This window comes from Mirounga angustirostris, unplaced genomic scaffold (assembly GCF_029215605.1).
Source record: "Mirounga angustirostris isolate CCGP_5_RB_7025 unplaced genomic scaffold, mMirAng1.0.hap1 SCAF_11, whole genome shotgun sequence".
In the NCBI taxonomy this organism is placed as follows: Eukaryota; Metazoa; Chordata; class Mammalia; order Carnivora; family Phocidae; genus Mirounga; species Mirounga angustirostris.
In genome coordinates, this window is record NW_026991719.1 from 122993395 (window position 1) to 123016316 (window position 22922).

Here is a 22922-nt window from a genome sequence, read left to right on the forward strand (position 1 = left end):
CAGCTCCATTTAGTGACATCCGCTAAAGTTTTATCTAGAGAAGTTTCCCCTCTGTATTTCCCCTTTATTGGAAAAAACAATGGGACACAGAGGAGTCCTGGGACTACGCTTCCCAGCAGCCTCCGTCCGGCTTCTACTCCAACTTCCCTCACAGGGGCGGCTCCTAGCATCTGGGCCCTGCCCACTGGCATCGTATTTAGAACTACAACTTCCAGATGCCTCCACGTGCCGGACCTTTCAAAGAGGGCTTCCCAGCAGCCTCCCGGGTGAAGAGCCCCGCCCCTCGGGGCGGCTGCCGAGGCTTTCACGGCGCCTTCCGCCCGCCTCACCCATGTCACGTGATGCACCCGCACCAACCGGCACGGGGAGGAGGGCGGCGGGCGGTGGCCAGAGGCGGGGAGGCCGCAGGGGGCGGGCCCTGGAGGGGGCGGAGCGGGGCCCGGGAGCCGAGCAGCCTGGCAACGGCGGTGGTGCCCGGAGCCCGAGGTGGGTGCGCGCTCGCGGCTGGCCTGGCTCTGAGCCGGGCGCTGCGGGGACCTGTGGTGGGAGAGCCGGCAGGAGGAAGTTGGGACTCCCCGGGCCGACGGGTCCGGCGGGTCCTCGCTGCACCCGCGGGTGTGGGGGGGGGGGGCGGTTCGCCCGAGCGCCTCGCTGTCCCTGCCGGCCAGGGCTGAGTGAGGCCGGACAGCCGCAGGCAGGTGCCTCTGGCTTCCTCCTGTTCTCCCCGCCCAAGGTCCCAGGCCGGCGACGGGCGAAGGTCGGGACGGGGATCGGGGCCGAGGGGGGAACTCTGGGGGCGTCGCGGCCGCTCCCCGGACTTTGCTTCCCCGTCCTGGAGCGGCGAGCCGGCTGGGCGGCCGTCCTGCCTCCCAGGCGACGCGCGGCGGCTGGTCCTCGCCTTGGCCCTCCGCCTGGGGTGGGTGCCCGCCGCATCCCCAGTGGGTCCTGCGGAGCGGCCGCAGCCCGGCGCTGGCCAGGAAGCCCCATGGGGTCTCTCTAACAGAGTTTCGGTGTCACGCACGGGAGGTTTTCTGCTCTTGCAACAGTTGAGAGAAGATCTGAGAGGGAACGGTTAGTTCCCTGATACGCAGTCGGAAGTATGCACAGGCACGAGCAAGCGCCCTTTGCCGGGTTGCCTCCCTTAACTGTCTTGCTGCGCTCAGGAAGTGAAAACTAATTTTAGTTTTTGCCTAAGCAAATATGAAATGAATCTGCCGCAAAGATTATATTATGGGCTTTATAGACGCATACTAAGTATGAGGTGTAGTGAATTGTGACTGGTTTTTAAGTAGACATAATAGACCTTCACAAGAATGAAATCGTGGCATATTAGAATTGACTGGGACCTTGAAGTTCTTAGTTGTTCGTTTCCAGGATGGGGAAACTGAGGCCCAGAGAGTGTAACGCTGTATAATATTGTAATAATATGACCCAAGATTTGGGGCAACCTGATGGCAAAGCTAACATCACAAGTCAGGTCTCTGGGGGAGTATCTTGGCCTCTGCCTAACCCGGGTACTTTTTTTTTTTTTTTATCGCAGCTTAGTTTTGTTCCTTGTAAAGTATCCACCTTAGAGCCTTGAGATCGAGCCAGTGATTTTGCTTTAGTTCAAACCATTTTGAATTTCCTTCAAAACCAGTTTACCAGCCAAATAAGGCAATTAGGCGTGTTAATTTATAAACACATTTTGCTTTCATCCAACATATATTTTGGGCACGATCACTTATTGCTCACCAGATTTGACTCAATGGCTTTTGGCAGTTTCACAAAACCATATCTATCCTTGAGAGATTCCACACCATGGAGTAGATTCAAACCAGTGAAAGTAGAGAAGATTCATTGGGGCGTTTAGATTCTAGTTATTAAATGCTTTTAAACAGTTGGGTCTCCTTACCTTAAAGTTCTAACTTATATTTATCAGGTTGTCAGCGGCTTCATTTACCCATTATGCCCAGAATGCCCATAGTGTGCCTTCAGCGTGCCAAACACCGAGAAGACAGCAGACAGCACCACTAAGTCCCTGCCTTAGAGAACTTATGTGTGGGGAAGCAGAGAATAAAAAAAAAAAAAAGCAATGATATATTTTCTAGTGGAGATGAGCACTATGCGGAAAAATAGAGCTCTGAAACTCTATGATGTCAGTAAAACAGGCTGGCATGTTTGAGAGTGACTTGGGAATTACATTGAATTGTTAGTTTTAAGAGTGTCAGCTGCTGCTCCATTAAAGCAAATAATGAAATCCAAAAGTAAATCTGTCTAAATCAAAGAGATTCTATGGAGTCCTCATTTCTCTGGCGATTACCTCTTGGATCATAAATTCATCCTAGCCTCATTTTTACTTGCATTTTTTTCTCTTACATGCAAACAGTAAGTGCTTTCAAACACCTAGGGAGGTGGTCTTCCAGTCGCTCCCTGTCTCAGTAGTTCCCTTGCTCTAGCTACAGAAGGCTCTGCTGAGCTCAGTATTCCTTGTTGATTTCATGTCAGTGTCTGCCTGCCTCAGGCTACCTTAGGCAGCGATTTCTTTTCCTGCACTCTGGTTTGTACTGAGAACCTACCATCTGAAACCATTGTCAGTCTTTGGGTTGTGTGGTTTGTAAAGAAACGAGTTCATTTTGATGTTAGCTGTAGCGTAAAGAAGCATTCAACTTCTTAAAAACTAAAGCGGTAGTAAAATGGCATGCATGGTGGCTTACTATACAAGTTCATCTGTTTAGTACCTCTTCTCTCATATTCTGTATGTTCAATGGCTTCAAAGCAAATTTTTTCATTTTTACAGGTTCTAAAAAATGACTAAACGTATAAACAAATACTCAAATATTCTTTGTTCCAAAATGAAAGGAGGATTAACAAAATGTAGTTACTTTAAAAACCACTGAAAGAACATGTGGTTCTTGCTCTCATTGAGGGCTCCAAAATCAAGAGAAAAGCAGAGCCTCTTCAAGGCTTAGTAGGCAACATTTTGAACTGGTGGCCAAAGGATTTCAAAGGCCAGAGTTTCTTATTTCTAAAGTTTTTTTCATTTTATAGAAGAATAAGAGGTTGCTTTCATTATTTAGTAATTTCCCTTCCCTGCATCTGACCTCTTTGAAGTTCTGCTTTCTTTATTTTCTAGTTTCTCGGTTCATTATTCTTTTTTGGCAGATGGGGGAGGGACAGGGGCTGCCATTTGCCTGTAAGGTGTTGACCCTGGATTTGAATCCTGGCTCTAATATTACCTGCGTGACTTTGGGTGAGTTACTTACCCCTGTGCCTCAGTGTCCTTACCTGTAAAATGAAAATAATAATACGCATAGTACCTGCCTCAAAGGGTTGTTGGCCAGACTGAATGCTAATCTATGTCCAGTGCTTAGAATAGTGTCTTGCACATAGCACACACTCAAGAAAAGTTAACTGTTACTGACTAGGACTACATGGAACTCCCTTGTTTGCTTTTAAAGATTGATTTGAGAGAGAGAGAGAGAGCATGCAAATAGGGGGAGGGGCAAAGGGAGAGGGAGAGGGAGAGAGAATCCCAGGCAGACTCCCTGCTGAGCATGGAACCTGACAGGAGGCTCAATCCCAGGACCCTGAGATCATGACCTGAGCAGAAATCAAGAGTCTGACACTTCACCCAGGGCCCCCCCCTTGTTTGCTTTCAAAGAAAAAGAATGATTCTAGACATGTCCTAATACACTTTTGGACGTCCAGTAAGCGTGATTTTCCCTTTTACTATTTGGACTCAGAAATTACTTGAGACCATATTTTGTTTGTTTCTACAAACATGACTAGAGCAAGAAAGGCCTTCTTCCAGTTCCTCTGCTTTGAAAGCAGGAGGGTACCAGGAGACCCAGTTGGAGTCAGTCAGGTGAGATCCAGTTGCCATCCTGTAGTTGGAGGACAGTTCTTCACGTTAAATGTTTACAATGTGTTTTTCCACCTGAGCACCTAGACAGTCTCATCCTTTTCTGTTTAAGAATGCAGTGGGCACCTGTTTAGAACATTGGCATCATGCACTAGCGCTTTCTTTCTGTTTCTGAGGAACAAGAAATGGTAAAGGAGCTCTTTGTCTGTGTGAGGTGGCCGAAAGCTTCCTGAGTTTGGATTCTGGAAGCCAGGTTCAAGTCCCATTTCTGCCCCTTCTTAACTCTGTGACATTGGATAAGTCATTTTACCTCACTGCTGCTGCCTCCTCCATTTGTAAGACAGAGCAGTGAGCCCCGCCAAGCTCCCAGAGCTTTCCAAAGAATCAAATGTACATCAGTACCCCTTTGTAGGCTGTGCAGCGTTATTATTGCATTCATGTATTATATAGGCCGTGGCTATTTGGAGAACTGGTGTAAGAGAGCAGGGTCCTTCCTGCCCTTGGCCCCCCTCCCCCATAGCTATAGGTGCAGCCTCTCTGCCTTGCTCTCCCTCTTCTGTCAGCATTGAAATACGCACGTGTTTGATTGCCTCTCTCAAATGGACCTGAAGCCATTGGTACTTACGAGCTTCCATTCTATTGATTCCTAAAATGGTAGTACTGCATAACCAACAATGACAGGGCAATAGCAAGGCAATCTCTTGCACCAGGGAATATTGCCTGCCTTTTTCTGCAGTGTTTCAGAATGAAAATCTTTCCTTTTTCAAATCAACACCTTACATTAGCTCCTCAGTGCAGCTTGAGGCCCTGCCAAGCTCCTCCATCCATACTAGACTGGATGCTCTACTCAGGGGCTTAGGATGGGAAGAAATACAGGGCCTTCATTGCTCTCCAGGTCTATGCTGCCTTTCTTGTTCCAACAGAACCAAAACAGAGTGCTGTTTTCTCATTATTTGAACTTGTTTCTCAGTATCTTGAAATGACTCCGTAAGTAGCTCTTTGAAATGTCGAGTACTCGTCTCCCCTCTTTGTCTTGATATGTAATACCTGCATATTTCAGCATTACTTGTTTCATCTTCCAAGCTTGTGCAGAAAGGGGCTGAGGTTGGAGACGTTTTTTCCTGGGCAGGTGAAACCTAACATGGCCCTCCACACACAGTAGACATTTAGTACATGCTCTTTGACTTGAGCTGGACAAGGAAGGGATAGTTCAGAGTTGTTTGGATGTGTCCATTTCAGCAAATTCGGTTGTATGTAGAGAGACCATATCCCCTGACTGCAAGATGAAATGGAGCTCATGCTCAGCCTTCCTTGTTGTGGTCAGTTAGCAGATGAATAAGAAAGTTCTTTGAGTCCAGTGATGGGAGAGGTCTTACACGTTGCATTCCCAGCCTCTGGATTTTTGGACTATTGTCATGAGCAGTTGTAGAATAGGTTCATTTTTGTTTTGCTTGTTGGTATGTTTGGGGGTGGGAAGGGGTAAGGGAAGTTGAAGGGTAATAATTGGAAGTAAAAATAAAAGTAACTTGTTTGTAACTCATTCTATTCTCATTCCCTTGCCTACAGACCTTGACAACACAGTGACGTCCTTTCATTAACTTGTGATAATTGTTCTATATTGATATCATGTCCTTGGGCTTTCCGTGAGAAGGAAGCATTGTTTCCCAGAGCCTCTTAAAACGGAACGGGCTGCTACGTCACGGCACCATGCTTTCCCCTTCAGGGAGCCCTTGAGGCCGAGGTGGCCATAAAGGGGATTCGTGGTATCAGATGGTGGTGCTTGAAATGCCCTCGTCTGAGCCTTAAGTTCCTTTTCGGCCCCGAGGTGACTTAGGTGGGGACTCAGGAGAACAGGGACTGTGCTGTCAGGGTTCGTTCCAGCAGTCCTGGAATTGACCTGAGCTGTTTTGCTAAAAGAAGAAATGCACCTGCGGGACAGTGACCCCCAGCCATGCTTGTCAGTAGTACTGGGTGGGTCACAGTGACAAGGAAGATCCGCACTTGGTTTCAGGGAGACCCAAGGAGACCACTGCCCTTGACACTAGTTATGTGGCGGGCAGGATATGCGAAAGCTCAGTGGACATTCCGTTTTGAGCTTTCTGGTCCTGACGTGTTCCTTGCCCACACTGATACTTCCACATCTGAGAGAGAAAGGGAGTCCCCAGGTGGAGGGCAATTGGAGCTGGCCCTCACCTCTTTGTAGTTCTTGCTGTGAGGCCGAACAGCTGAGTTTTTAAAGTTGAGGCTGAGTGCAACCCTGCTGGCCATTTCCTTTCTTTACTGTTATCAGCTCTGACATGACATGATCATTTCTCCAGAGCTCCCCATCACCTCTGTGCCACAAAACAGTTTTTCCTTGTTGCTAATTGTCCAGATGCTCCTGCCCTTCCTCGGCTCCTGGGAGCTTAGGAGAAATGCAGAATTTGAGGCCCCTCAGATCTACCCAGCCAAGAATCTGCATTTTAATGACACCCCTAGGTGATCTGTATGTACATTAAAGTTTGAAAAGGCTGGTTTAAGTAATAGTTCACATCCTGGCTTCCCCATGATCCTTTGAGACCCTGTGGTCCATTAGAAAGATAATTCGAGCCACATGTGTAACCCATGTTCCTAGTAGCCGCATTGAAAGAGAAACAGATGAAGTCAATTTTTATAATATATTTAACCTAGTAGATCCAAAATATTATCATTTCAACATGCAATCAGTGTAATGATTAGTGAGTGGTCTCCCCTCCCCTTTTTTTGTATGAAGTTGTGAACATCTGGCACATACTTTACATTTACAGCACCCCTCAAGTGGGACTAGCCGTTTTTCAAGTGTGCAGGGGCTACGTGGACTAGTGGCCCCCATGTTGGACAGCGCAGCTTTGAGAGATACATCCTGGCCTTGATTTGCTGATGATGTCATCAGATTTGCTGTCAGTGCCTGAAGAGCAGTTAGAGCCGGGGTCGCCTCAGTAATAACTTGCATTAACGATCCGTGTAACCTGTGGCAAACCCTTTGCCCGTTGGGATTATGCACATCCCATTTGAATCCTCACAACATCCCCACTTTACTGAAGACCATTCTTCCCTCTGCTCCAGTTTGGTAAGCAGTTTGAAGAATTCGCCAGTGGTATATATGTGAAATGCAGGCTTTTTTCTTGGGTACCAGTATCTGCAAAGAACTCGAGGATTGCGCCCTTCCTCTCTGGCTCACCCAAGAGGGTGCGGAGTCCCTAAATAGAAGTTTCCATGTGCTGGAATACTGCAGATCAGTGGTTTGCCACGGTGGCTCTCATTAGAATCACCTGGGAGCTTTAAAGACCTGCTGCCCCGGCCCCACCCACTGACGTTCAGATGTACTTAATCTTGGGGGAGATCAAAGGTGTGCATTTTGTGCAGTGCTCCGCCTGCCGCTCAGCTCGAGAACAGCTGCTATAGGAGCGTGTCTCCAACCTGGGTAAGCCCAGAACAACCCGCACTTCAGGTCCAAACAGATTCCGACTCAGTGGGTCTGCCGGGCGGGAGAGCCGGCTTCAGTTGCTGCGAGCTCCCAGGCTCTGTCACTGGCGCTTTGACTTTGGGTAGCCGGCTGCCTCGGGATCACCTGAGGGCGTTTCCCAAAAGACAAGTTCCCTGGCGTCAAGCCTGGAGTTTCTGATTCAGGGGGTGCGGGGTGGGGCCCAGGAGTTATACTTGAGAAAGCACCATGTTTTCCGTATTACACCACGAAGTATTAGGTTTACTTTAGGTTTTGTGTAGGCACAGTTCTAGTGCATGTTTGTTTTGGCCTAAGTGGATGTTGAATGATATCAAACTCCTTTTCTGCCTTTACGGAGCTCTGTTTTTTCCCCCTTGGCACCTGTTAAGCTGATGGGGTATTTTAAGGGATTTTCTAATACAACATTGTAGCATTAACCCGGTTTGCCTGCTGGGGTGAAACCAGCATGTTTCTTACTGCTGGACTTGATTGGTAGTATTTTCTTCAGGATTTTTACATCTGTATTTGAGAGTGAGATTTGGCTTTCCTCTACTATCTTTGCCTAGTGTCAGTTTGCTAGCCTTGTAAAGTGAGTGAGAGCATTCCCTTTTTCTGGTATCTGGAAGTTCCTGTAAGATTGGAATTACCTGAATTCTTGAATGTTTGGTAGGACTTGCCCCCAGAGCCACCTGGGCCTGGTGTATTTGGTGTGGGAAGATGTTAAACTACCAGTTAATATCTGCCATTATCTGTGGTTATGTCTGTCTTTTCATTTTTTAAATTTTTTTAAGATTTATTTATTTGAGAGAGAGAGAGAAGGAGCGGGAGGGGCAGAGGGAGAGAGATTCCCAGGCCGACTTGGTGCTGAGCCAGATGCAGGGCTCAATCCCATGACCCCAAGGTCGGGACCCAAGCCGAAACCAAGAGTCGGATGCTTAACCGACTGTGCCACCCAGGCGCCCCTGTCTTTTCATTCTTTTTTTTTTCCCTAAGATTTTTATTTATTTATTTAACAGAGAGAGAGAGCGAGCCTAAGTAGGCAGAGCGACAGACAGAGGGGGAGGGAGAAGCAGGCTCTCCACCGAGCAGGGAGTCCAATGCGGGGCTCGATCCCAGGACCCTGGGATCATGACCTGAGCCGAAGGCAGCCGCTTAACTGACTGAGCCACCCAGGCGCCCCTGTCTTTTCATTCTTAAATCTTAATATCGTTTGTGCCCTTTTTTTTTTTCTTAGTCTTACCAGAGGTTTGTCAGTATGTGGAAATGAATGAACATAATTATATTCTCCAGTTTCTTTTTGATTTTTATTTATTTATTTATTTATTTATTTTAAGATTTTTTTTTATTTATTTATTTGACAGAGACAGAGAGAGCGGGAACACAAGCAGGGGGAGTGGGAGAGGGAGAAGCAGGCTTCCCGCTGAACCGGGAGCCCGATGTGGGACTCGATCCCAGGACCCTGGGATCATGACCTGAGCTGAAGGCAGTCGCTTAACCAACTGAGCCACCCAGGCGCCCTCTTTTTGATTTTTAATGAGTAAAAATTTTACATAATTTTATTTTTATTTTTTTTGAAGATTTTATTTATTTATTTGACAGAGCGAGCACAAGCAGGGGGAGCAGGGGCAGAGGGAGAGGGAGAAGCAGACTCCCTGCTGAGCAGGGAGCCCAATTCAGGGCTCCATCCCAGGACCCCGGGATCACGACCTGAGCCAAAGGCAAAGGCAGATGCTTAATCAACTGAGCCACCCAGGAGCCCCTTTATATAATTTTAAAGTCAAATTTACATCAGGGTGTTTTACCAAGAAGCCTTACTTCCATCCCTGCCTCTTGCCAGGCATTCTGTTTCCCCCACCCCGTCCCAGGTAATCAACATTATTAGGTTTTAGTTTATCCTTCTGTTTCTTCTTTTTTTTTTTTAATATATAACGCTTCACAAATTTGTGTCATCCTTGAGCAGGGGCCGTGCTAATCTCTGTATCGTTCCAATTTTAGTATATGTGCTGCCGAAGCGAGCACTCTTCTGTTTCTTCTGTCGTGAGTGCGCGCACACACGCACACACACACACACATTTGCATTTCCCCCCTTACACCAAAAAAGCATATTACATACACTATTCGGTCTCTTTTTTTTTTTCCACTTAAAATATATCCTGGAAATCACTCTTCATTTTCTCCTCTCTTTGGATTTATTTTGTGGTTTGGATGTTTCAAAACATTAGAATTATTATTATTTAGTTCTAGGATAGCCTCATTTCTATTGTGATTATTTCATTCACCTATGGGTTTAGAAGTATATTTTTAAATTTACAAATACATTTTCTAGGTATTTTTAGAACTGATTTCTAACTTCACTGCATTATGGTTACGGACTGTGGTCTGAATACCAGCAGGTCTTTGGGATGTGTTGAGGGTAGGTTTATATAGTGTTTTGTGGTTGGCTTCTTTCACTTAGCATAATGCTTTTCAAATTCATCCATGTTGACTCACAGATCCACAGTTGGTGACTTTCTGTTGTTGAGCAGTGTTCCACAGTTATTTGTTTATTCACTAGTTGATGAACATTTGAGTTGACTGAGTTTTTGGCCATGGTGAATAAAGCTGCTATGAACATTTGCTTACGAGTCTTTGTGTGGACTTGTGTTTTCATTTGTGTAAATACTTAGGTGGGGCATCGCTGGGCGGTATGCTTACTATATGTTTAACTTTACAAGAAACTGTCAAAGTATTTTCCAAAGCGCTTGTGCCAATTTGCAAAGTAAAGTATGAGAGTTCTGCTTGGGCCCATATCCTCAACTCTTGTTATTGTCTGTCTGGTTAAATTGTAGCCATTCTAGTGGGTGGGTAATGGTAGCTCACTGTGATTTTAATTTGCACGTTCCCAGTAACTAATGATGGGCAATGAGTATGTCGTCACGGGCTCATTAGCCATTTGTACATCTTTGGTGAAGTGTTTGTTCAAATCTTTTGCCTGTTTCTTATTGGATTGCCTGTCTTATTAAATTTTAAGAGTTCTTTATATATTTTGATTATAACACCTTTATGAGATCTATGATTGGCAAATACAGACTACAGCTTACCCTTTCACTTTCTTAATTGTGCCTTTGAAAAAGAGCAAGGTTTTTAATTTTGATGATGTCAGGTTTATCATTTTTTTCCTCTTCAGGTTTATGCTTTTTGTGTTCTAAGAAATCTTAGCCTAACCTAAGTTCATAAAGATTTTCCCTTGTGTCTCCCTCTAGGACTTTTGTAGTTTTAGTACTTATTTATGTTTAGATCTCTTATGTCTTCCCCCCCCCCCCACAGGTTCATACCCTGTATAATCCCCTTCCCTTGAGTTTACAGCCTTGTGAGACCTTGAGGAGAGGATCCAGCTAAGCTGTGCCAGCTCCTGACCCATGACCCACAGAAACTGCACGATGATTAATGTATGTTGTTTACAGCTACTAAGTTTGTTATGCAGTAATATAAAACAAATACTTTTTTAAAAAGATTTATTTATTTGAGAGCGAGCGCGTGCAAGCAGTGGAGGGGGAGGGGCAGAGGGAGGTGGAGGGAGAGAATCCCAAGTAGACTGCAGGTTGAGTGTGGAGTCTGACATGGGTCTCCATCTCACAACCCTGAGATCATGACCTGAGCCAAAATCAAGAGTCAGATGCTTAACCGGCTGAGCCACCCAGGTGCCCCTAAAACTAATACTTCGATGCTTCATTTCAACTTGATTTTGTATATTGTATGAAGTAAGGTTCAATATTCACTTATTTTTTATATGGATATCAAATTGCTCCAGCATCATTGGTGGAAAAGACTATCCTTTTCCCACTGAATTACCTTGGTACCTTTGTTGGAAATCAGTTGGCTGTTGCTAGGACCTCCAAAAGATGGGTCTCATCCTGAAGCCAGTCTTTGGCAATTCCTTTGGACAGTTTTTTATTATGGCAAGCTGCCTGCTGGGCAGGCTAACTAGTCCTGCCAGTATCACACAGTCTTGATTACTGAGGCATTTTTAGTAAGTCTGGAAATTGGATAGTGAAAGTACTCCAACTTTTTTTTTTCCCCTTCAAGGTTGTTTCGGCTATTCTTGGTCCTTTGCCTTTCCATATAAATTTCAGAATTGTCTTGTCAATTTCTGCAACAAAGCCCATTGGGATTTCACAGGGATGGCATCGAATCTCTAGATCAATATTGACATCATACCAATGTTGAGTCTTCTGATCCTTGAGCGGGATATGTATTTCCATGTACTTAGGTCTTCTTTAATTTCTCTCAGCAGTGTTTTATAGTTTTCCATGCATGGTTCTTGTATACATTTTGTTAAATGTATCCCTAAAGATTTCATTTTTTTATATTATGCAGGTGATTTTTTTTACACTTTCATGTTCGTTTGTTCATTGCTAGCAATACAAATATCATGGGTTTTTTATGTTGACCTGCATATCTGCAACCTTCCTAAATTTACTTACTGGTTCTGGTAGTTCTTCTACAGTATTCTTGGGATTTTTTGCATACATGACCATGTTGTCTGCGAATACAATTTTACTTCCAATATGTTACGACTTTCATTTCTTTTACCTTATTAAACTTGCTAGGATCTCTAAGAGCTATGGAATGCAAGCAATAAGAGCAACCACCCTTGCCTTGTTCCCACACTTTGTGGGAAAGCATTCCATCTTTCATCATTAAGTATGATATTAGCTATAGGTTTTTCATAGGTGCTCTTGACTATTCCTAGTTTGCTGAGGGTTTTTTTTTTTTTAAATCATGATTAGATGTTGAATTATGTTTGTAGAAGCCATGTCTCAGATACAATCTTTAGGAAGATAGTATACATCATGAATAGCCTTGTCGACTTGACATAATCACCACATTACTATCCCTTACCAACCACCACTATCCAGCTTTTCCTCCTGTTGCTAACAGAATTTCCATCTGGAGCATGGGAATTTTTTTTTCTATTCTTCTATGGAGCAGCATATATTGCTCCTTCAAAAGCCGAGGAAATTCTCTGTCAGATGCGTATATGTCATTGTTATGGTACTGGCAATTCTTCATCTTCTGACACCCGGTTTGGTTCCTCTTCATCTCCTTGCCTTTTTTATTTCTGCCTTTTTTATTTCTGCCTTTTTCCTTAGATTATTTTCTCACATCTATGAAAACCTTCTCCCTGCTAATAGTGCCAAGCTTTAGAAGTGTGTGTGTGTGTTCATGTGTTCGGTCCTTCACCTTCTTGTATGGCTTGGGTGATTGACCACTGTATTTATGACTGATTGCCCTACTCTGGGTCACTGCATGTCATTCTCTTTCTGAATCTCCAAGGCATCTAATGAAGCCAATCTTTAGAGATCCCTTTGCACACTTCTCTTAACTATTATGGCAAATTGCTTATTCAGCAGGCTAGGTAGTCCTGTTGCTGATTTCTGCTAACCTTCAAGGTCAACCTGCTCTTGTAAATTAGGACTAATAAAGATGTATCATGCCCAGCGTTTGCAGCAGTTGGCCACATTCAAAAACCTCACCTGCTGCTTTTTCCTTCTGGCCCATGTAGAGAAGGGACAGGAAACTCTATAAAACTATCCAGCCCGTTTCTGGAACTCTTTGGAATTGCCTTCAGGCACCTTTTAAAAAATATCCTCAGTGGTGTCAAATCTTTGGGTGAGGACTGGGCATTTGGCTTCAGGCCGAAATGAGGCTCCTCTGTTAAATAGACTGGGCACCCATGCAGTGGGAAGCATTATTTTTCATTGAAAAACTGAGATGTGATAAAATTCATGAGATGATGTCTTATGTAGCTCTAAACTCTAAAGGCAGTTTCAAGAGAAGAACTGGAAGAATACTTTGAATGGTGATGGGGCGCCTGGGTGGCTCAGCCGGTTAAGCGTCTGCCTTTGGCTCAAGTCATGATCTCGGGGTCCTGGGATCCAGTCCTGCGTCAAGTCCCACATCGGCGCCCCCGCTCGGCAGGGAGCCTGCTTCTCCCTCTCCCTCTGTCCTCCCCCCCACTCATGCTCTCTCGCGTGTGCTCTCTCAAATAAATAAATAAAATCTTTTAAAAATTACTTTGAATAGTAGCGGTGTTACTGGAATAAGTGCACATGACCAAAAGGGCCTGCTTTGAAGAACCCCGGCTCCATATGCTCTGCTAGGCATTTTAACAAAGGCCCCCTTACATCACAGTTGTACCTCATGGGGTCTGTATTTGATTTTTGTCCACTAATAATGAAGTTTTTCCATCTTTTTGATATACTTGGAAAACACTCTTCCATGATACAAAGTAATATCGCGGTGGGCAAACAAGAAAGAAGGTACTGGTTCAGTGCCTCCGACACATGGATGTGGGGAGAAGAGGCCCTATTTGTTTACTCGTCTGTTAAATGGAGGCTAGAGTTCCTGTTTGTGACCATCCAATTTTATCACGTAGAGATGGCATTCCCAAAAAAACCTTTTGTATTCAGCTGTGAAAGCATGAAGCATTCCTCATTTGACCGTCTATCAGAGAACCAGAGCCACAAATATCTGTTAGTGGGCAAGAGGGTCAGACTGACTGGGTTTGAATTCTAGCTTTGACAGTTCTTAGCGGACACATTCTTTAACCTTCCTATTCCCTGGGGTTGTGTGTTTTGATATGAAGATAGTAATAGTAGGGTTATAAGGTTGTTGGGTGGGGGGATCGAATGAGTTCATCTATGCTTAGAACAATGCCTGGCACATAGTAGGGGGTCAGTAAATGAAAGCCATGATCATTATCCACGAGCAGATGTTCTATTTTGATTTTTAACCTGTATGTTTGGCTTTATTACTATTTAATTTCTATCTATTCATTATCTTCATTGCTGTTTCACTTATATTTATTCATCTCCCCAACTCAGTTGCTAGCTCCTTGAAGATAGATCTCAGTTTTTTTTTTTAGAACTTCCTACTGTGGTCCAGAGTAGTTGCCCAGTATATATTTATTAACTGATTTTGGACCTCTTTGGAAATAATTACATATGCTGAGCAAGAAGTGCCTCAGAAATAGTTAGCCTGGTGTCATTTCATTATTTCTTCTCAGAAGCTATATGAATATTTTAGTGCTGGTTAATTTAATAGGTATTTAGTGAATCCTTATAGACGGTTTGACAGACTAAATTATTCTGAATGTAACCATATGTTGACATGACCATTCTGTAGATTGTTAATTTCTGCAGCTAATCTCTTGCCTCTTATGCGTTGGATTGCATTCCCCAAAAAGATATGTTGCTAGGCCTAGCCCCCAGCACCTCATAGTGGGACCTTACTTTGAAATAGGGTCATTGTAGATATAACTAGTTGAGATCATACTGGAGTCGGGTGGGCCCTTAATCCAATATGACCAACGTCCTTATAAGAGAGAAGAAGACCATGTGAAGACACAGACATATGGGGACAACTCTGTGTGACAGAGATCGGAGTGATGCAGCTACAGGCCAAGGAATGCCAGGGACTTCCGGCCACCACCAGAAGCTCGGAAGAAGCAAGGAAGGATCCTCCCTGAGTGCCTTCAGAGGAGCATAGCCCGGCAGATACGATATCTTGATTTCAGACTCATAGCCTCTGGAACTTGAGAGAAGAAATTTCTCTTGTAAGCTCTCTGGTTTGTGGTACTTTGTTAGAGTAGCCTCAGGAAACTCAGAGATTGCCATCCATTATTTTGCCTTTTTCCCCCTTGCTGCTTGAATTAGAGTGTTGATAACCCTGAGATTTCATCTCCAGTGGTTGGTTTGCCTATATTTTCATCCATTATCCATCTTCTCCATATAATTAAAAAATATATTTACAGCAAATCAGACAAAGGTATTGGGAAATCTGACACAAAAATACCATTGCAGTTCTCCTACAACTGTGCCAGAAGTGGGAGACATTTATGTTTGTAGCAGAACAGTTTGTAATAGCAAAACCTGGAACCAGTTCGGAAGCCGTGGTGTGGAACAACAGACTTCTATGCAGCAGTGAAAATGTGTGGAACACAGCTCCGCACGTCTACGTATATGGCTCTCCCAACCATGCTGTGTGAGCAAAACAACGGGCAGAAGAATATGGCGTGATTCCATTTATGTATAAAAGGCCAAAACCACACGAAAGCAACATCACTTAGGGATATTTATATTTATGAAAAATGACACAGATATGCAAAGGAGTGATAAACACAAAAATCAGCCCTAAGGAGGAAGGGTGGGGTACCTTTAATAGCTGAAGACTAATGTCTCCAAAGTAATGAAAGTTTGTGAAGGTAATACTATATTCATTGATTCATAGACTGAGTGCCCAGGCTGTTGCGTGCTGGAGCCACAAGGTGAAATAGCCCTGGCCCTTAGGAAGCGCAGATCGAACAGCACAAAGGGTCAATGGATAAGTACAGTACAGCCTGAGAAGTGAAATATTAGAAATCTGTACAATGTACGGAGAAGCAAGGTGTGTGTGTGCGCGCACGCGCGTGTGCACGCACGCATGCCCATGGGGAAGTCAGGTAAAGCTTCCTGTATCTTGAAGCAGGGAAATAAGGAGCCAGGGCCAACAAGGCTCCTGCGCCACCTCCAGTAAAAGTGCCTGGAGGAATTGGTCTGAGTGGAAGGTTATCATCTCCGGCCTTTCATCCTCTCCCTATTTTTCTGGAAACTGCACATCTGCTCTTTAGTTCTTTCCATCCCTCCCTCTTCACCACTGATTCTAGTTGGAGGAATCTTTGTCAGGAACGCCAGTCTGAGAAGGTCCTTGGAGAGTAAGGAGATGCTCTGGACGGGCACCTTCATTATTACTGTAGTTGTGACTGTTTCCATATGTTTACTTTTACCTTCGACAATTACGGTCTTAACTTTTGCTTAAGAAGGTACTTTTCACTTACAAATTTAAAGTGGACTTTTTGCAGTAGTTTCTCATAGGGAAAAATAGTTCAACAAAATGCAGTTTTATCATGGAGTACATTAGCTGGGTTCATGAGTTTTGAAATTGGCAGGTGGATGGGGAACTTGATCTTGTTCCTATTTTAAAACTTTGTTTACCTGCAGGTATTTGACAGTTACAAAATCCACTGGTGGATTCAATGATTTGTTTAAGTGTATGTGATATTACTAGGTAGCCTTTTTACATTAAAAAAAGTGAACCTGATGGTAGTTGATTTTTCTAAGAGTTTATATAGCATACCATTTCAATTCAGGAAGCATTTTGAAAGTTACCTTGTTCCATGGCCACCGCTCATGCTGCTGAAGCCAATCAGCTGTCTTGAAGATGTGCCATTTGTCATGAGGGAAACCAAGTAGAGTGGATCAGTTCAAATCCACCACTAACCACTGGAAAAAATGATTCAAAAAGCATTCTACACTGGATCTGAATTGTATTGCTTTTAGCCAAAGGTCTTTGCAGCATTTAAAGAAGTAGAAATAAGTGTATTGTGTTCTTAAAATGAATAGTAGGGGCGCCTGGGTGGCTCAGTCGGTTAAGTGGTTAAGTGTCGGACTCCTGATTTTGACTCAGGTCATGATCTCAGGGTTGTGAGATCTAGCACCATTTCGGGCTCAGTGCTGGAGGCTGCTTGTTCTTCCTGCCCTCTGCCCCTCTGCCCTTCTCCCTGCTCATGCTCTATTGCTCTCTCTCTCTCAAATCTTTAAAAAATAAAATGAATAGTAAATATCAAACTGATACAAAGAGTTTCTAAATGAAATACTTTTTAACATTTTGTAATTTCCAAAGAAGAATCATCAAAATGAAACCCCTTTAGCCCTGAGATTTGATGTGGCTGAGACAAATTGAGGAGCTGTGATGCATATGTGTGGCATGTGTCTATTTGAACAATAACTGTTGTGGGATAAACAGAGATTTACTCTGAGAAACCTCTAGCATATTTCTAGATCCTTGAGCCAAAATAGAAGGTAATGAGGTGAGGTCCTCATGTTAGGGATCCCGTGGAAAGTGTCCCTGGGTGAGGAGTCAAGTGTTCTGTTTTTCTATTTTTTTCATGGAAGTCGGCATGCTTTAAGGACAAACTACTTTAAAGCTATTCAGAGCCTCGCCAAGATCAGGTGGATCATCTTAGAAAGTGTGTGTGCAGGATGGTTAGGCAGTGTTAGACATCATGTATTTTATGGAAAATCCAGCGAAGTGTATTAGCACCAGTTGGAGGAATGACTTAGAGTTCATCAGACATCTCTCGTAGGAGGAGGAGACTTGCCCTCTGCTGTGGTAGTATCATGTGCATTTCACGGACCAGGAACTGTAGTTTGTCCAACGGGGCATAACTATTATTAATCAAGCCGCAGCGTTGGGATTTGAAACACAAACTGGTCTGAATACAGAATCCCTTTCTTTTTTCAACCCTATCACACGGTTTTGCAGCTGGTCATAGTGCATTTTTATAAGGTATAAGCTACGAATGGGGGGTGGCTAATAGCTTATATTTTAGTTTAGAAGGGCACGATTGTTACTTTGGGCAAAGAAAGTTCATTTGGAAATCATTTATTTTAATCGTTTAAGGCAGAGGGTGACAACCTGTCTTTGTAAATAAAATTTTACTGGAATACAGGCACACCCCTTCATTTCCCTATTGCCTTTTACTGTTTTATTTATTTATTTCTTTAGTAAGCTCAGCGCCCAACGTGGGGCTTGAACTCATGCCTCCAAGATCAAGAGTCGCATGCCCTACGGACTGAGCCAGTGAGGCGACCCTGCCTTTTGCTGTTTTAATGCTACAACACAGAGTTTAGGAGCTGTAACAGAGTCCAGATGGCCCACAAAGCCTAAAATATTTACTGTCTGTCCCTTTACAGAAAAAGTTTGCCAACCCCTGTGTGAAGGAAGATGTATAAAAATGAAATAAACTTGTAATTTTACAGAGCCTCGTTTGTTTTCATGTGGGTCGAGCACATATGGAACTTGATAGTGTACCTGGTCTCAAAATGGCTGGGATAGGAACATTTCCCTTTTGTGCAGAGTGGTTTCTCAAGGCATCCTTTTCATTTTCTTGCCTCCTAGGTGGTCTGTAGTCAAAGCAACTTTAATGCAAAAATCAGAATAAGTTAATTTAGTAAGTTCTGTGTATACAGGCACTCCAGGTACATAAGGGAATTCTTGAGTACTTCTCATTGGGGGCGACACTCCCCCTAGAGGCCAAATTGGAAATGGGGGGGTGCTTTTATTTTTAGTGTAATATATTGAAAAATACATTATTTAAACAAATTTTTTAGGGGCGACTGGGTGGCTCAGTTGGTTGAGCTTCCGACTCTTGGTTTTGGCTCAGGTCATGGTCTCAAGGTCCTGGGATCGAGCCCTGAGTCTGCTTGTCTCTCTTTGCCGTTCCCCCTTCTTGCGTGCAATGCCCTCTCTCTCTCTCAAATAAATAAATAAATCTTAAAGTAAAATAAAATTTTTAAAAAGAAAAATGCATTATTTTATTATAAATCACTGTCCCTTTGTTTCTCCTTTATACTAGAATTTAGGCACTATATTGATTATTTGTTGAAATTGTGTTTAGGTTGATAATATCCATGATTTTCATTTCAGGCTAGCAAAGGGGGTTTTACGGGAGTTTGCTTTAATAACAAAGGGAGCATTGGGTCTAGTGGTATTAAGCAGCACTGTCCTAAGTATGTGGCTTTTTTTTTTTTTTTTTTCAAAACAGACTTCCAAGTAAAGAGAGCACCTTCAGAAAGATTTGTAATTCTGGGCCCAGAGGCTGCTTACGCACAACTTCTTGCTCACTGGCAGGCTTTAGAAGTGGGTTTTCAGACTGGGTAGCTTTCCACAGCTTTCAAGGGAGCCTCCAGAGAAAAACTATCTTTAAACTTCATTTACACGTCAACACAGAGTAAGAAAGCACCCTGAGTAAAATCCAAACAGAAGGCCTGCATACCTTTTATCACTGTTTGTACATGGAAAGTTCCTAGACCACTGATGGAGGGCCATTGATCTCCAGTCAGGTGACCATGGGAACTAGAGCTTCCCTTGGAGTTTAGATTTTGCTTACAAAGGCCCTATGGGGTGGAGGTCAAAACTGTTTTCTAATTCTACTGCCTTTAGATTTATATAATAAGGGCAAAGATGGCCCACCTTTGAAAGTGTTTATAGTTATGTCTGCTGCAGGTGTTTTGTGGAATTCTGCTTTTCATATGCAACAGAGAGGGGAACAGGTTCTTAGTCTGGAAGCAGGGTATGGGGGAAGAGGTTTCCCCACCTGAATTTGGAAGGTCTGTTTCAGGGGAAAAGTCTATAGTGGAGGCCAGCAGCGCTCCAGTTCTTGGTGGTGCAAATTGCTTCAAAGCAGCATAAGTTAATGCTGCCACTCTGCTACCCAGAGCCATCCTGCCTTGAGCATCTGGATTGGCCAAGGATTTGTTCTACCGTTTTCTTAAGCTTGCATGAACTTCTGGCTTAAATGAAATGTTGGGTGAACAACGGTTCAGGTCTTGGGCCAGCTCTTTATTGCCCAGTCCATTTATTCATTTAACCAGCACTTACTGAGTACCTGCTGAGTGCCAGGCACCGTCAAAGATGCTGTAACTGCAGCGGTAAGTACAACAGACCAGAATCCCCTTCTGCTGGAGGCTTGTATTCTGCTGGGGGGAGGCAGACAGTAACAGCGGATTATCTGAAAGGTGGCAGGTGCTAGGGAGAAGAGATGGACAGAGAGAGGCAGAGAAAGAAGGGTGGAGGGTGGGAGATAGACGGAGATGGGGAAGAGAGTTGAGGAGGACAGTGTAGGAGGGGCAAAGAGAGTGACACCATGAGACCTTTGAGTTTCGTTGTCTTGAATGTAAAGAGAGATCCAATTAAGACCATCTTGTGACTTTCACATTTGATTTATTAAATAATCCCACCTTTATGTAGCTTTATTTGAAGGAGTTTGGGGCCCCCAATGATTGTTTGCCTAGATGAGTTGAGTTTTCCTAACTACTTCTTAGTCTAAAACTCCATTTCTGCTGGGATTGGCACCAGTCACATCCAACGTGGTTTCTTCAAAATAGAGACACTTGGAAGCATTTTTCCCTGGGTGGAAAGGACACTCCAGTGTTAGTGCAGAGGCCTAGGCTAGAGCTGACCTGCCATTAACTTGCACCAGTCCTTTTCACACATCCTCTGGGCTCTTCTGGTCATCTTCTCTGTCACAGAGAGAGGATTGGGTTGAAAGCATGACAAAAGTTTTTTTTTCAGGATCAAAAATGAGAGATATCTACCTTTTGTTAGATTCCTACAGTGTGTGTGTGTGTGTGTATGTGTGTGTGTGTGGATAGATAGAAATAGATACAGGAATTAAGTTTCAATTTCACTTTAAAGCCAGGGTAGCCCAAATTCAATGTTTTTTTAGATAAAAAGGATGAAAACTCAATCTTTAGGGGTCCTGGGCAAAATGTAACCAAAAGGGTATTTTCATGTACTTTTTAAAGAGAAGCTTTATAACTAGGTCACTGCTGGCCATGCACTATCCCTGTGCTAGTTAACTTTCTAGCTAGTATTTATAGGGTCAAGACTAATTTGTAGAATAATTTGTTAGTGTCAGCATTCAATAAGTATCCTTTCATAATTGAAAAAAAATGCTAATAATTTGTTAATGTATGTACCAGAACCCTGTTCTGAGCCTGTCCCATGTATTTATTCATTTTGCCATCTGTGCTGCAAAAACACAGAGATCGTAGCAGCCGAAGGCCAGAATAGTGGGAAGGTTGAATCACCCGCCCAAGGTCAAATAGTGAGTTGCAGAGTCAGGATTTGAATGGAGTTGGCTCTAACATCTGTGCTCTCCATCATCATGCTGTTCCAGCTTCTGTGCATCAGGGATCAATTGGAACCATTCACCAGAAAGGTTCACCTATGACATTTTAAAGCAAACCTCATGGAACTGACCCATGTTACTTGGACCCCTGGATTTCTCAGATTTGTGCTTGATCCAACTTTTAATAATAGCAGTTTCTGGTGCAACTCTAAAATATCAGGACTTTAGACCTACTACAGTTGACCCTTGAACAAAGACTGCGTATTACAGTTGAGCCTTGAACAACATAGGAGTTAGGGGCATTAGCCCCCCACGCAGTTGAAAATACACATATAAGTGTGTAAACATTTGATTAGCACATATTTTTTATGTTGTCTGTGTTACATACTGTATTCTTACAATAAAAGCGAGCTAGAGAAAATGTTATTAAGGGGATCATAAGAGAAAATAAACTTACAGTACTATAAAAAAATCTATGTGTAAGTAGACCCACGCAGTTCAAGCCTTTGTTGTTTAAGGGTGAACTGTATGTGATTCCTTATATAAAATGTCCAGAATGGGCAAATCTGTAGAGATAGAAAGCAGATTTGTGGTCACTTAGGGGCAGGAGGAATGGGGAGTGATATGTGACTAATGGGTACAGAGTTTCTCTCTGGGGTGCTGAGAATGTTCTAACGCTGGGTACAACTCTGGGTATACTAAAAACCATTAAATTGTACACTTGAAAAGGGTGACTTGTGTAGCTAGTTATATCTTGTTAGGTAGTTAGAAATAAGGGGGATGTGAGGACTTTCCTCTGTTATATTTAGTTCATTTTAAATTGAAGTTTCTTATTTTAAAGATTTTATTTATTTACTTAGAGAGAGGGGAGAGGAGAGGGAGAGGGACAAGCAGACTCCACACTCAGTATGGAGCCTGACACAGGGCTCGATCTTATGACTCTGAGATCAAGACCTGAGCCAAAATCAAGAGTGGGACACTCAACTGACTGAGCCACCCCGGTACCCCTAAATTGAAATTTTTTTAAACAAGGATTGAAAAATATAGGAAGACTCCTCTTCCTTTTATGACTTATAAACATGAACAGGAAAGTGAAGACTGAATTGACTGTATACCCCAGCATTTTGAATTTCTTATATTGACTTGATAGTAGTAATTTAATGTTATTTGAAAACATTGACTTATATTATTAAAATGTTTTAAATACTGCAGTATCTGATTATTAAAAAGTAATTTTATATCTGTTACTGAAGAAAATCCCTCAAGTATATAATCTTGTTTAGTGCATAGAATAATTTCAGGGCAGAAACATCTGACTTGCTCTCACTAGTCTGTCTCATCCATTCTGCTGTCTCTGAGAATAATGAGTTATTTTGCTTGGATTTGAACTTGAGGTTAGAGAGGTCTTTTGAAGCTATTTTTTCTAAGCTTTTATCTGAATTTCACTCATTTTTAAATTATTCATTAATTTTTCTAAAAAGCTATTTCTAATTTTAGATTGTGCTACCTCTTAATAGTTGCAGATTTAAGTTTATAAAGAAGCATTTTATTTTGCCATGGTTTTTAATTTTTAAGCCTCAGGGTAGCACCCTAGGTCCATTGTTTTAGGATTTGGTGAACCAAGGTACTAGCTCACCCCGTCACGTTTCACAATATTGTGTATCTTGTACATACTCATTCATTGACCAAATAGTTATGAGTGCCAGCTGTGTGCCAGGATGCAGCCATGACCTAGATGGATGCCCAGCCTTGCCCTTGGTGAGCTGAACTCTGCTGGGGGAAGCCTGGCAGTCTTAATCTTGTAAGAATGTCCTCATGTAGCCATCCTTGCCTCGTTATCCTGGTGGTTACCTTTATGTGCATCTTTGTCACCTCTCTTGGGCCTTACTTATGGACAGTGA

General features: G+C 43.2%; 1 protein-coding gene and 1 non-coding gene across 7 annotated transcripts in view; one reads left to right on the plus strand and one right to left on the minus strand.

Moving 5' to 3' along the window:
• Positions 1-429: 429 nt before the first annotated feature.
• The window catches only part of MTM1 (myotubularin 1), a 94782-nt gene continuing 72289 nt past the window's right edge, over positions 430-22922 (plus strand). For 4 of the 6 annotated variants that reach the window (XM_045883646.3, XM_064574674.1, XM_064574675.1 and 1 more), the window contains exon 1: positions 430-486. The gene's annotated coding sequence lies outside the window, so the exon portion shown is untranslated. Of the gene's footprint in view, positions 487-10715; positions 10736-22922 lie in introns of those variants that run through there. The other 2 variants (XM_064574673.1, XM_064574678.1) reach the window with 1 other exon arrangement.
• Positions 9225-9326, minus strand: LOC123851445 (U6 spliceosomal RNA). The gene has a single exon (XR_006792604.1). It is a non-coding gene; the product is annotated as a U6 spliceosomal RNA (small nuclear RNA).